Below are 13,484 nucleotides of genomic sequence, written 5' to 3' on the forward strand. Positions count from 1 at the left end.
CCCAAGTCTTCATCACTGGACACACTATAAACTTAAAGAAATATGGGGCCAGGAGAGAGTTAGACTCTTTGGTGTGTTGCAATATAGCCAGCTCAACTTTTGCATAGCAATTCAGCAAATATAGTTTTAAGCATTCAATTCTACTTCTACAGCTTCTTAAAATTCCCTGCAATATAATTATACTGATGGGAATGCAGAAAGATAATTGCTTTTAGAGGAAAGTTTCTCCTTTGTTCCATGTTCATCTGGCTTCCAGAAATGGAACAAGAGCCCTTGAACAGCAGAAATACACATCCATGTGTCTCTAGTTATCATTTATTTACAAAGATAGACCTTGACAAATGTAATTTGTTCAATAAAATTAAAAGGATGCACGATAATTCACTTAGACAAAGAGACTTGAAAGGGGACGTCATCGGCAGCAGCGCCGTCCATCATTCCAAATGATCAGCTGACTTTGAAGAAGTGGCAGGTGTTCCCCTTTCGGAATGCAGCATTGAAATAGTATTTAGAAGGGGGAAAAAAGAAAGAGAGCTAGGAATTGGAGCAATTCTTTATTCAGGCAATAATTATACAAATTAGATCTATGAAAGCCGGAGAATGACTGTGCCTTGAACCCTGTCTGTGTGCATAGAACAATGGGGAAATTAATAATTAAATCTATTACATATGCTCATAATTCAATACAAAAGATACCTCAGTAGTTCAAACACTCCTGTATTTTCATTTGAATAAGCCTTTCACACATTCTCCTCATTATATATGTATTATATTTTAAATTTAACAGCTTATTTTGTTGCCTTTATGTTTGAATTAATAAGGGCACACTTTAATGCACTAATGGGGAATTGCATTAGCTGGCTTTACAGACATAACTTTGAAAAATCTCTAGTTTCCCAAGGGTGAAATCAATTTGCCCCATAACATGTCTCACAGACACATCTGGAATCTTGGAGGAACAGCCCCCCTCTACAAGCTTCTGATTTGGGCCTCTGTGTTTGAAACAGGATCCCTAGAGTAGAAACCTCTGCTAAATTGAACAGGCCCATCAAGAGCATCTTTTGGATTTTGTGACCTCTTAGCCTGGTCCATGTTATTTTTCCAGAGAGCAAAAATAGTTTTCCTATGAAAAAGTGAAGGTTTGCTTTACAGCCAAAAATTCATTTTCTCCCTTTCCCTTTTCCTCTTTTTTCCTTTCTCACGCCCTCTCTCCCTCTGTCTCTCTTCATATTTTTAATATATCTCTTCTTATATTTAATTCTTCATATTACGTCTGAGGCATGGAAGGTGGCAAAGAAAAGGAGGTTGAAGTTGAAAAAAAGAGAGAAAGTATATCTTATGATGGATAATACTGGGGAAACCCATGATTGCTCTGGTACCAATCAACAGTTCCAGAATGACTGGAGTCCCCAGGATGCAGGGGGTGGGGAAGGTGAGGGGGGCGGGGAACATTGGTTGAACTGGAGGACTGAAATCCAAGAAAGCAAAATTAGTGCACGAAGTGGGGATCCCAATTACCTAGAAAATAAAATGTTCCACTGGAGGACTAAGAATATAACCAGTGGAAATTTTCCATCCCTCCACCACCCAGAAAAGAGACAAAGAAGTCAGTAGCAGAGAAAGCAAACAGAGGAAGCTTAACCAAATGCTCCTGTTTTGGTGGGAAGTGGCTGCCAGGAGACCCGGCCGACCAGCGTGCATGGAGGCGCTGCCACCGCGGTATGACAAGGAGTTTTGTGCCTTCGAGAAGCGCCAAATCCAATGATGCTAATTGCATTGCAGATTTCTAGCATCATTAGCAATTCTTAAAATTACATTTGCCCTGCTTAAGTTCTCTATTTCCAGCTTAGGATGTGGAGGGGGCTGGTCTCTGAAGGGATATGGGTTACAGAGAAATTCAATTGGACACATTGGCTTCAGGTGTGCAGGTGGAGGTTGGCCAGCAGGGATTCATGGACCAGGAAAAATGCTTGTTTGTCTTATTTTAAATGCTGATTGCCGGGAGAATAAACAAAATCTGCAGTTAAATGGGCTTGAAAGAAACGCTGGGAATTTCAGAAAGAAAAAAAGCCTTAGGAATATCCATTGGAAGTAGCCCTGCGGCTCCTATGGGGACCGAGCACCATGCAAACACCCCAATGGTGATGGAGTAACTTGCATTTGAAATAGTGGTGCAGAAATAACCACTTCTCCCCTGTCCTTTTGTTTGTTTGTATTTAAAACAAATGAATAAAACCCAGATGAATTGGTGTTTTTGCTTTGCTTGTTTGTTTCCTTAAAGAGAACATATTTGCTCATTAGGAAAGCTAGACAGCCAGCTCCAGAAACAAAACCTGAAGTCTGTGTCTCCTTCAGCAAGGACATGTGCCCCAGTAGTCCCCAGCTCGGCATCTCAGTGCTGTTGGGAAGGGAAGGGATAGTTGATCTGAAGCAAAGGTCAGAGCCTGCCTCTCCAGCTGCTGGCTCCTGACATGGGGCGGTGCTCCTGCAGCTGGGACTTCACTGTGGAGCCACTGACAAGTCACCCACACCATCCTCTTACGGGATGGCCTCTACTCTGAGCTAGCAACAGAAAGGGGGCCTGGTTCCTAGGTGTTTTTCCTAACACTTTATGCCATGTAATTAAATTGCTTCACACCATTATTTATAAATTGTATATATATATATTGTTTAGCAAATGCTAAGTAATATATATGCACATATGTATATATGTGTTAAATGAATTTTACATGTGTACATACATATACATGTGTGGACCTATACACAAGGTATGTGTGCATGTGGGTTTGTGTGTATATCTACTGAATGTATATGTATCTATATACACACATGCACATACATACATACATATTAGTTAGAAACATATAACACAGGTTTACAAGCACACATAGAAGGAATGTACAGCATTTAATTGAGCTGTCTTTTAAAAATAATTAAGCCAGTTTTAATGAAATTCTATAAGGCTGCTAGTAAGTGAAGGAACCATCTTTTGCAGAGCATTAATAAATTGAGCCATTCACACAGAGGATAGCTAGCTGTATCAATTGCATTCATAATATTTATTAATAAATGATCTCAGTTCCCTTGGTGGACCAAGAACCGCAGAGTCGGGAGGACTGAAACCAAAGCAGGGAGCCCAGGTCTCCCCTGTTCACTGTCACAGTCCCAGAGCTGCATGGGATTAACCATGTTGAGCTGGAAGAAGAGTCTGTCCCTTCTCAGAAAGGATCACAGTACGAACCTCAGCACTTTTGCTCTGCCCATGGAATGACAAGGTGACCATGTAGGGGCAGGTGAGGCCTACAGCATCCACTGATATGCTGGACCAAGCCTGGGGATGCAGACAGGGGATCAGAGTTTCCCTGTCTGTGTTCCAGTGTCCTCATACACAGTCACCCCAAAATATCAATAAGGTAAAAACATAGTGGGCAAAAGACCTGCATAGACACTTCTCCAAAGGAGACGTACAGATGGCCCACAGACACACGAAGAAAAAAAATGCTCAATATGGCTTATTACAAGAAAAATGCAAATCAAAACCACAGTGAGATATCATCTCAACACTGTGAGAATCACCCATATCAAAAAGACAGAAAATGGCAAGGATGTGGGGAAAAGGAACATACATCACTGCTAGGAATGTAAACTGGGGCAGCCTCTATGGAAAATGGTATGTCGAGTCCTTAAAAAAATAAAAATGGGGCCTCCCCGGTGGCGCAGCGGTTGAGTACTGGGTTGCAAAGCTGCCCGCAGCCTCTGCAGCGCCAGATCGATCGATCCCCGGCTGCTCCCCGGCCACTGGAGGAGGGTCCCGCATGGCGCGCAGACCTCTCCTGCCGCCCGCTGCTCCCCTCAGCAGTGTACTTCGGTCCTTCTGCCTGCTCTGCTCCCCGCTCTGGCTCTGGTGAATTCTCTCACCCTCCCGCGCTTCTGACTGTACCCAGTGCTTGTATAAATAAATAAATAAATCTTTTATAAATAAATAAATAAATAAAAATGGAAATACCATATGATCCAGCAATACCACTGCTTGATATTTACCCTAAGAGTATGAAAACACTAATTTGAAAAGACTTATGCACCCCTATGTTCATAGCAGTGCTAATCACAATAGCCAAATCATGGAACCTATCTGAAAGCCATTGGCAGATGTCTGGATAAATAATCTGCGACATATATATGTACTCAGTGGGTACTACTCAACTATTTTATTTATTTTTTTTAGATGAAGAGATAAAATATTTTATTCTACTTTAGAGATCATTAACAACAAAAATAGGCTAAATTAATAACTTTTGAAATTGATATTTGTAGCTATTGGTATTTCAGGTCAGATGGCTTGAGATCTTTTCTTCCCAGGCTTTAAAATTCCTAGGTTTTAAAACATTAAAGAATTTATCAGTGGGCCATTGTGGCTAGACCCTTAGATGTGGCTTTTCTGAAGCACATGTCATAGAACATTGTATACAACATCCTCATTTGAATATCAGATTAAAATGAATAAAAATATTCTTCACACCTTTACTTAATACATATTTGATTTGTATATTATTATGCTTGCTGGTAGCCCAAATAGTGAGTGGAGGATGAATTTTGAGGTGACTGTGCTAAATAAAGTAAGTCAGAAAGTAGAAGACAATTGCCGGATGGTTTCACTCATTTGTAGAATATAAATCAAAGAAAACAAACTGGCAGAACACAACAATAAATAGAAAGAAAACATGTGATTACCTGGGGGGAGGGGACAGTGGGGACCATGGGGTGTAACATGAGAGTATAGTGGTAGTGGAGCCTGGGTGGAGGGAAGCATGTGCACATGTTGAGGTGCAAGGCTGTACTCCCCAAATTATATGGTTATGTCAATGGATGACAAATCAATAAAATTTGATTTGAAAAAAGTAAAAGGTGGACTTACTCCCAGGTGCTATTCCTTCAAATGAGGTAGTTCAGCAATATTGGGTGTCCCAGAACACTTCTTGCCAGGGGTCGGTGAGAAATCCCCACTGAACACCAGGGGAAGCAAACATGCTCCCGCTACAGCTTATCGCCAGGGGTGTAAATCTCTATTCCCGAGTCCTGGGAGAAGAAAATAAGCCAGTCACCCTCTCTTCCATTTTCATTGCGAGAAACTTCTAGCCCATAAAACTATACACAAATAGCCCGGGAATAATTCTCCTAATCCCACATGTAGCTGAAACTAGGTTCTTTTGTTTTTGTTTTTATTTCACCAAATTCTTTTTTTAATTTATATATATATATATGTATATGTATATTTTTTACATCATTGTTCATTTTTATACAATGTATGCTTGGATGCTTTCTCCTTTGAGGTGTAGTCCCCCCCAAAAAAAAATTCCCACCACCAATTTACCTGTGAAGCATCACCATAGTCCCTTGTGCTTTTTCCTCTCCTGTTTTGATCCCTTTTTCGCCACTTCCCCTGCAGAAAGTCTCTGATTTATCATTGCCTACTAATTTTGTTTTTTTTAATTGATTATTGTTGTTACTTGTTTTTCCTGATTCCTTATTTGGTTCCCCTATATTCCTCCTATAAGTGAAACTATCCGATATTTTTCTTTTTCCTTCTGGCTTATTTCACTGAGCAAAATCTTTTGGATGTGTGTAAATAAGTTTGGTGAAAGGCCAGAGTACTAGCTTCAATATGAAAAAGGTAACACCTATCGGGGGCCTCCCTGGTGGCACAACCAGGTAAGACACAACCTATGAAGCTGCCTGCAGCCTCTGCAGCATGAGTTTGATCCCCCGGCCAGCCAGGAAGCAACCCACATGGCACAGCAGACCTCTCCTGACTCACCCACTGCTCCCCTCAGCAGTGTGTTTCAGTCATTCTGCCTGTTCTGCTCCCCACTCTGTCTCTGGTGAATCCTCTCACCCCCCACACCTCTGGCCTATACCCCAGCTCTTGTATCCATAAATAAATAAATCTTAAAAAAAAGTAACACCTATCATACATTAACCTTTCTTGTTTGCCAGGAGGGCACTTCATATATACAATAGTTTATAATGCTTACCATAGCCCTGAGAGGTAGGTAGTATTCCCATTTCACAGAACAGGAATCTGAGGCTCAAGAATTTAAACAACTTACCCAGAGCTCAGATGCAAGACGCAGGGTTCAGACAACCCTGCAAATCGGGGGCCCCTAGTTCTGGTAACTCTGGTTTCCTCTCTCCCTTTTTCTTCTGCCAACTCTTCCCATTCTTTCTAGCATCTCTTTGACCTCACAGCAGAGGCTAACGTACTTGACATTTCCATCTATGTTCCAGCCTGCACTCCTAGGACATTGTGCTTACTAGTAAAAAAAGGCAGCCTTCTGGGGAAGAAAAAGAAACTGCTGTTATTGAGAAAGTACTTCCAGTGCCTCCCCGGTGGCACAGTGGGTTGAGGGCAGCACTGGGAAGCTGTCCGCAGCCTCTGCAGCACGGGTTTGAGTCTTGGCGGGCCAGGGAGCTACCTACATGGCGCGGCAGACCTCTCCTGTCTCGCCTGCTGCTCCCCTCAGCAGTGTATTTCGCCTGTTCTGTTCCCTGCTCTGTCTCTGGTGAATTCTCTCACCGTCCAGCACCTCTGGCCTGTACCCCAGCTCTTGTATAAAAATAAATAAATCTTTAAAAAGAAAAAAAGAAAAGAAAAAGTACTTCCAGATTTGATGGCCCTGGTAACAGGGGCAAGAATACCTAAAGTGTGCCTTCAGCTCTAAGCAAGGAAAGGGCCACACATGGTCTACTTTTCCAGGATGCAAGAGGAAGGAGGCCTTGGAGTGGTGGAGGGACCCCAGATCTAGCCCAAACCAGTGCCTGCTGGGTCCAGACCAGCGGGTCCTTGGAGAGAGCAGCCCAGCACTGGAGCGGAGGGGTGCTGCTGGGGAGAGGGCGGCGTGGAGGCAGGAACTGGAGATCTCCGAGGGGCCAATAAGCCATTTGTCTCGGATGGGGCAGAGGAAATGAGGGCAGTGTAAATGGTGATGCAGCCTGGAACGCGAGAGGACAGCTACAGACTTTGAAGTGGGGAAACTTTATTGCGATTTGAGGGGCAACTGGAAAGCTCCCACGGGACCGGGAGGAGGGAAATGCTGTGACTCCAGCTGTGGAAGCGAACCCTGGGGGCCCGACGGCCCCCCCCACCCCCAGGCTGCACCCCACCTGCACCCCGCACCCCGCGCCGGGCCCCGCCCGCCTCCAGAGGGCGCGAGGGGTGCCCAGGCCCCTGGAAACCTGGCAGAACAGCATCGGGACACGTTCCCCAGACACTTAACACCCTTGCCCCCCCCCCACCCTCCGCTCACAGTCCCCACGGCAACCCCTTCAGGCCAACTGGAGGCACCCATCAGGTAAGCATCATTTGTATCACGTCTGTAGTCTTAAAAATAGTAAAACAGAGCGGTATATTTAGCGCTTCCAAAACCTTGTAACGATGCCACTCAAAGCAAATGAGTCATTAATAACCCTGGGGGCGGGAGAGCCGGGCAGCCACTAATGAGGAGCAAACACGCTTAGCCCTTTGCTGCTTAAAATGCTGCATTGGAGAATCCTCACACCGAGTGGGTCACGACTCCCCTCACCGGGTGGGACGACATCAGGCCCTCCCCGGAAAGCAGGGTGGTGAGAGGTGGCCCTCCCGAGCTGGTCCCTGCGTGGAAAAGCCGAGAATTCCGCGGCGCGGTGGTGGGTCCTGCACGCTTGCAAACGCGAGGATGTTCCTGTGGCGCCACCTAGTGTCCGAGGCGCAGACATCGCCCTGGCGCGGGCTGCAGGGACTAGTGCTGGGACCTCGGGGGTAGTCCCTGACTTGGAAACGGATCTGTCATCCCGGGGGACTCCCAAATGTGGACCAGTGACACACTCAGGCTGGGTAGAAAACCTCCCAGGATTCCTGCTGCCACCAAACCTCAACAGAAATTTTGCCAGAATGAATGGAATAAATGACACTCTCTTTCAATGAGACGTTCATGAGGTGATGTCTGGTTTTCCCTAAATACAATGGCAAGTGGAGCATTAATACTTCCAGAAAAAATATAGATGCTGTCATTGTATAAACATGAGTTCAGAGAGGAACTGAGTGTTAGACCATCTGGAAGGACCCATTCTGAGAAACACTGAACTAGCACTTTGGGTGGGACAAAGAAGAATCTTTGCTTGTTATTTAATGGTAAATCGAAGTGCTCGGGAGAAGATTCTGCAGCTTAAGGGAAAGAAGATCTGGGAGCAGGATGCTAGGATTCTGTCATTGGCTGTGCTCCCAATTACAATGTGATCTTGACCAGAGGCAAACAGCTGGTACCTTTACAATGAGGCTCTGTGATGCATCTATCACAGTATGATAGATGATGAAATCGGGGCTCCAGGAGTTACCCCAGGTCAGACAGCAGGTCAGTGACACAGCCAGGCTTCAAACCCTCACCTGCCCATCTCTATAGAGCACGTTCCTTCCACAAGACAACTGGAGCCCTCTGCACTTTGGCATCCTCACCTACAGCATGAAATGGCTGGTGCTTGGGTCATTCAGTTCCTTCCAGCTAGAGCAAACCCTGATCTAAGTTCTTACTGGCCCCTCAAAACCCATTTTTAGTGCTCACAAACCCCATGGTGATAACAAAGGGGCCTTTAAAAAGGATTTATCCACCTATAAAAACTATTCAATTTTATTTTCAGCTATGGGCAAAAGAACACCAAAACAGATGTGTTAGAACATCCAACCTCCTTTAGATTTTAGGACAGTGGGGAAAGAGGAGACAATCCTAATGGAGCGTGGAGTGACGGCTGATGAATCCATGACAGAAACCAGGCCTGCAGGGCATTGCTTATCTTTCGAGTCACAGGCCTCCGAGGGGATAATTGCCTTCTTATAATTGTTTAGACTTGATAAATACATGAAATCCAGCAGCCAACAGTTTATCTGGCTACCAGTTCAGATCTGGACAGAACTAGATTAAGGAGTCAGGCACATTTGCAATAACCTCAAGATAAACCCTTCCTATCTGAGGCAGTTAATCTCCTCCTCAGGGGTCATGTTGCCCAGTAACTGCCACCTCCAAAAGAAGGAAGGGGGAGACACCCCAAAGGACTCCGATGAGCCTCGCTGGACTTGAACTCTTTCTCCCTACTGATCCCCACATGTCCTCAGCCTGCAAATGAGGAGGTGTCATCTGAAAAGCCTGGGAACACATACTGGCAAATAAAGGGGGAGAACTGGGGCAGTTAGACCCCAAAACCAAGATCATCTGACTCCAAGGTCACTGTTTTCCTCATGGGCTCTTCCTCTTCTTCAGAGGGTCAAGCTAAAGGCACTTCCAGCTTCCGAGCAAAGATGAGACACGAATCACAGCTCTGATCTTAGGCCCTTGCCAGGCCGCAAACTCGCCAGGTGACTAAAAGCAAGCTGAAACTTCTCTGGGCTTCAATTTCCTCAACTCTAAACTTAGAAATTGGAGCTAATTAATCTCTAAAACCCATTTGAGCCACTTCATGCACCTGAATCAAACCAACAGGTACCCAAGAGGTATACATTTCTCTGAAATGCCAACTCCTTCACTTACGTTCCTCCTCAGTTCCCTTCCCAAGCTAAAGTTCTCTCTTGCCCCAGGCATACCTCTGTCATTCTCTGGTCACACCCGCATCCTCAAGCTCCTCCCAACTAGCAGCTGCCTCTGCCGGGTGTGCTGAGGAGCACAGGAAAAGCCTAGCTTCGGGTAGGACAGCGGAAGCTCCCTTGCTCGGCACTTTGCCTGGTTGTGGACCACCCTTTATTTTCTACCTGAAGTGGGACCACCTGTTGCCTGTTTGCTCCTCCCACTCCTCTACCATCCCACCATAGACCGTCTGGTTTTCATTATATTCTGATGAGGGTGAGGGGAGTCTTCTTCCAATAAGATCGCTGGGGTGGTGTGCTGAGCCAGCCCCAGCCGGTGTGCACACCCTCTCCTTCCCAGACTCCAACCCTGGAGCACAGCAACTGCCAGGCTCAGCAGAGTAACAAGCAAAGTCTTCTCAACTGCCCTAAAGCCGGTTCCTGACATCTCCTCATTAAAAACAAATAATAACAACCCCCAAGGGGTCTTTGGGGGACTTATAATTGACCTAAATTCCAGGAAAGAACATCCAAAAGAAAGGAATAAACAATGTTTTTCCAAGAACCTTTTCTCCCTCAAGAAATTCAAAGGGGGCCTCTCTGGTGGTGCAGGAGTTGAAGTCCCGCGTTATCAAGCTAGTGCCAGCCACTGCTGCACGAGTTCAATCCCCAGCCAAGGAGCTAACCCACATGGTGCAGGAGACCTCTCCTGCCTGGCCTGCTGCTCCCCTCAGCAGTGTATTTCAATAGATCCACCTGTTCTGCTCCCCATTCTGTCTTTGGTGAATCATCTCACCCCATCATACCTCTGGCCTACACTCCAGCTGTTGTAGGCATAAATAAATAAATCTTTTAAAAAAAAAAAGTAAACTAGGAATTTTGCACCTTATTTTCCCTCTGAGTAAATGAGGACAAGGTAGGAGTGTAGGCTTTTCTGGAAAGAGAAGTCCTAGAGGGTTGAGGTCATTCCTTTGTGGTGACAGAATGGCCCACTTCTTTCAGAGCTCCCCCACTGTGCCTGCCTCACAACAAGCATTTATTAGGTGCTGGTTAATTGAGTGGCTGCAGTGTCCAGATGGAATGATTCAGTAAAGCAGATTACAGACTAGATGCCAGTGAAAGCTCACCATTCCGCCACGCTCTGGAGACCAGCCCCACAGCTCTCCTCTTCCCTGTCTGCCCAGCCTCAGACCAAAGCAGTGGGAGAAATCTGTGATAGCCCCTCTCAGGAAGCCCTTCGCCAGCCCCCCGCCCCCAGCCAATGTGCTGTCCCCGGGCACCTCTGTTCTCTGTCTTCCCTCTGAGAAATGATTCATGGCAGATATTAGGGAGGAAACAGCATCTTTCAGTTTTTTCTACCACTTCCCTTATCTTTATATTGTTCTTATTAAGCAGTATCTTCAAACTTATTTATGTGATGTCGCGCTAAGGAGCAGTATTGTCAACATGCCACTTTCCACGAACACTGAATTCAATATGAATAAGAGCCAAATAAATGCCACACTGTCTCTGTAGAGACTCTTCCCCAGGCTTGTCTGGGAGCTTGAGAGCCCACAGAGAGACGTGAACCGCTAAAGATAATGGGGTAACGGCAACTTTCACTTACTGGACTCTGGTGAATCCTCCCACACCCTGCACCTCTGGCTTACACCCCAGTTCTTGTGTGCATGAATAAATAAATCTTAAAAAAAAAGTAGAAGAGCTCTCCTTTGCGCTCCTCTGGAGTGCCTGATGGGGAATGAGCTTCCTGCAGAAGAACACCTTCTGTTTGCTCTTAGCAACCAACTCAGAAGTGGGCACAAAAATCATGGGGGCTGCCCTCCATGCCTAGAACTCTGGTGATTACCCATCACCTCACATTTTTGTTAGTTACTCTTTAAAATGTTGTAAAACACAGACAGATGTATACCTTTAATCCCTGTTATTGAAAGGATGCAGGAGAAAGGGGAGAAACTGGGCTCGGAGCCCATCAAGCGCCAAGACCATTTGGAAAGCTCTGCTTTCCAATCTTGACTGACCAGTGGGGAAAGGGAATGGGCATTACCTTTTCTTTCATATTTGAATCAATGCTCACATTTGAAATGGCCTGACCACAAGCACATGTGTTGGAGAGCCCCACATTCCACTCACCTCTCAATGCCCCCCTGTCTTCCAGGCACACAAGCCACTCTCTTTTGCCCTTTAGCCCTCACCCTTCCTCACAGTGATCACGTAGCTCCCTTTCCCTTCAGAGCCTTCCACTCTCCATGGCCTCACTCTCCAGCCCCTTCTACTTGTCAGACCTCATTTAGAAGTCCTCCTCAATAAACCTTCCCTGAGCCTCTCCTGTCCAGTTCCATCTGGATAGACACCCAAAGACGATGGTCTTATCCCCATGGTGCTGGTATGTTCTGCTTGTCTGTCCACTTCCCCAAGTCACCATGAGCCCTTTGATGACAGGTATCCCCAGCACTGATCTGTTGAATTTTAAGCCCTGCTTATCCATACAATCCCTCTGTGTTCTAGAAAACACATCCTTCTGAAAGAATGAAGGCCCACCCCTCCTACCTGCTGTACCCACATGCAATGGATCCCCAAGCAAGATTTGAACAGCATATCACGCCTTTGCTCAGACTGTGGATGCTCCTGCCTCACAGCTCTACAGCAAGGAGCAAGGTTCTGCAAGGACACAGTGAGCTGGTGCCTGTAACCACTGGTCCCTGTCCTTGAGCAACCTGCTCTCCTGTATTTAGTGGCCCTGGTTGAACAAATCAGTCATGAGCACAGAGGGCTGCTATTTCTTACCACTGGCTTGTCTTCCAAGACTCTGGGCTGCTTTTCTACTCTGCTTCCTAGCAGCTTCCTCTGCTTCCTAGCACCTGACCACGGCCCGCCAGGAAGTGAAGAGTCTCTGTGTCTCCAAAGGCTCAATGCCCCAGGAAACCCCCACACAGAAGAGAAGCCAGGTGAAAGAGACTGAAGAGGTCCTATTTCTTGCAGACCAGTTGCCAGCCTCCACAGCCTGGGCACACGGGCCAATTTACATAGTTGGTTTGGTGGCTTTGGCAGATGAAAGTGCTCGGATAGTTTTATATGTGTTGCTCATCATTAAACCTCCCCTTCAGGCTTTCTTGTCGCCTTTAGTTTGTGTCTCAATCTGGAGCAAATTTAAGCAAAGGTTTAGGCCTCTGTGTTTCCTCGGTATAATTAATAATTCATAATAAAAATTTAATCAAGGCATAAGCTTTTGTGGAAGGTTATAAAACACTTTTATTTGCCCTGGAGATCAGAATGACCACTTTCTAAATCTGTGAAATGATTTTTTTTTCCCAAATGAGGAAATTTTACTCTCAACTGTAAATTTCAGCTGTTTGCCATATGTAACCACAGAGAATCTGTTTATTGACTTAGTATATTAGAAGTAGTTAGGCAGGAAGAAAAATAAACCCAAACTCCAGACGGGAGAAAGTGTGGGGAAGGAATGAAGAGTTGGAGTTAGCGTCTCAGAAAACTCTAGTCTCAGAGAGTAACCAGTAGAGACAAATGACTGAACCCACCTCCCACAGGGCAGGATGGGGCTGGTAATCCAACTGGGAGACACAAAATTGACTGGATGGTTATCACGAGCTATTCAGGATCTTTGGAGAAATGCATCAGGAAAAACAGAGCAGTGAAAAGCTTTCAGACACCGGAAGGGCTCCCAGGAGAGTGTGCACCCCTGCTTGTTAAAGTGTGTCCACTTGCCTGCATAGCAGAAAGGACATCTTACTGCATGACAGGTAGAGGGTCGAAGCAAACCCACATCCATACACAAGGCCAGATCAATGGGTAACCTTGTTGAAAATACAGATTCTTCAGTGCCCACATCCAGTGTCTTTTAAAATCCTGCTGTGCAGCCAAGTGTGGGAACTAGGGGTCC

General features: G+C 45.7%; 1 long non-coding RNA gene across 1 annotated transcript; it reads right to left on the reverse strand.

The window, feature by feature from the left end:
* Nucleotides 1–326: 326 nt before the first annotated feature.
* Nucleotides 327–9,721, reverse strand: LOC119237024 (uncharacterized). The gene is made up of 3 exons (XR_005123179.2): nt 9,608–9,721; nt 4,916–5,076; nt 327–480 (listed from the first exon to the last, which is right to left on the reverse strand). It is a non-coding gene; the product is annotated as an uncharacterized LOC119237024 (long non-coding RNA).
* Nucleotides 9,722–13,484: the final 3,763 nt, after the last annotated feature.

This window comes from Talpa occidentalis, unplaced genomic scaffold (genome assembly GCF_014898055.3).
Source record: "Talpa occidentalis isolate TD23 unplaced genomic scaffold, MPIMG_talOcc4v2.1 talOcc4.9, whole genome shotgun sequence".
In the NCBI taxonomy this organism is placed as follows: Eukaryota; Metazoa; Chordata; class Mammalia; order Eulipotyphla; family Talpidae; genus Talpa; species Talpa occidentalis.